Source organism: Melanotaenia boesemani, chromosome 12 (assembly GCF_017639745.1).
Source record: "Melanotaenia boesemani isolate fMelBoe1 chromosome 12, fMelBoe1.pri, whole genome shotgun sequence".
Classification (NCBI taxonomy): domain Eukaryota; kingdom Metazoa; phylum Chordata; class Actinopteri; order Atheriniformes; family Melanotaeniidae; genus Melanotaenia; species Melanotaenia boesemani.
This window is the reverse complement of record NC_055693.1, coordinates 404,296-406,205: the sequence shown is the minus strand read 5'-3', so window position 1 is coordinate 406,205 and position 1,910 is coordinate 404,296.

Here is a 1,910-nt window from a genome sequence, read left to right as displayed (position 1 = left end):
TTGTTAACTTTGTTAATTCTTCGCTTACTTTGGGTTGTGTTCCATCTGCTCTAAAACATGCCGCTGTGCAACCCCTTCTTAAAAAGAAAAACCTGGATCCTACTGTTGTTTCAAATTTTAGGCCAATTTCCAAGCTTCCTTTTCTCTCCAAAATTTTAGAGAAGGTTGTTTACAATCAGTGACAGGATCATCTAAAACTTTATGATCTTTATGAAAAATTCAAGTCTGGTTTTAGGCCATGTCATAGCACCGAAACAGCCCTTCTTAGGGTGTGCAATGATTTATTTTTAGCTGCTGATACTGGAGCCTCTGCTGTTTTAATCCTATACGACCTTACTGCTGCCTTTGATACGGTGGATCATGACATTCTATTAATGAGCCTGCAACAGTCTGTTGGAATTAACGGGATTGTACTCAAATGGTTTGAGTCCTATTTAAAAAAGAGAAGCTTTTCAGTCCATCTTGGGCATTTCTCTTCTTCTGAGGCCCAACTTAGTTATGGGGTTCCTCAAGGCTCCATCCTAGGCCCTATTTTGTTTTCGTAATACTTGCTTCCTCTGTGGTCTATTTTCAAAAAATAGAGTCTCTTTTCACTGTTATGCCGATGGCATTCAGATCTATTTATCTTTTAAATCTGCAGAAGGTCATTGCATTAAAAATCTTCAACAGTGTTTGCAGGACGTTAAAATTTGGATGGAGAGAAATTTCCTGTGTATAAACAACAAAAAAACAGAGGTCATTATTTTTGGTAAATCTGACCTGCTGGCAGGATGCCAGATTTTGATTTTGCTGCTTGTGAATTAAAATATAAATGTATACATTTGTCTATGCTACCCAAAGAAATAAACCCTTTAAAATTACCATCCAACATTTCATAAATATGTACTTACTAAACTACAGTTTATGTGAAGTAGTGATCTTTGATGCATTGGGTACTTCAAGACTTGCTGTGAGCAGGCTGGCCTAAGAGCGGCTGGAAAACAGTGAGGCGAGGACCGCAGAATCCAATCCGAAAAGGTTTTATTAATCTATCATAGGTTAAACAGAAAACTCACTCCCTCTGTTGCAGGGTAGTCCAATCACCATCAGCAGTCACCACTCAAATGAGCAAATCCTCCTCATTTATTCTCTGCTGCTGATTGGGCTGTACCATTCCTCCAACAGGTGCATCCTCAATTATAACACATTTCTCTATTAAAATTCCTTCTACCAAAGCTAAAAGTATTTACACACTATATACATATTACAATCATAAAGTTAAACCAAAAACCCAATATACAAATAAACTCCAAAAATCTTCCTGCCACATGGTCTCTCCCAAATCATTAAAAGATATCCAGGCCACCTGCAACCCATTTGCCCGGTCACCCTGGAGAGGCCATGTGCCAGGTAAGTAAAACCCATTACTCCATGGACTTCAAATGCACACATATTCACTGCTAACGGCTGTCTTTGGCAGGTATCTGCAAAACAAACCAAATATCAGTATTCAATAAATAGTTCAACCTTGTGCATTAGTGTGCTTCTTTTAAAGTGCCAAACTGTAAATTAACTTGAAAATGTACATGAAAATTAATTAGTCTGCTATTCCATTTACGTGTCCCAGTCCACATAACGAACCTCAGCTTCATTACACTTGCATTGCCATAAAAGGATGACTTCAAGTGAAATGCAATCATGTATTGGTGCTTTGTAGCAAGAGTCAGTGGAATGTTTAAAACAAGTATGCTTGACAATCTGCTTAAAATAACTATGCTTAGCTTCAAACCAGTGGTGTAGTCTACATGATACGCAGGTATACCCACTAGAAAAGGTCACAAATTTCCGTATAACCACTAAGAATTACGCAAAGACGCATATCAACATGTTTCGTGACATAATTTTCACTTTCTCTGTCATAAATTAGCCAC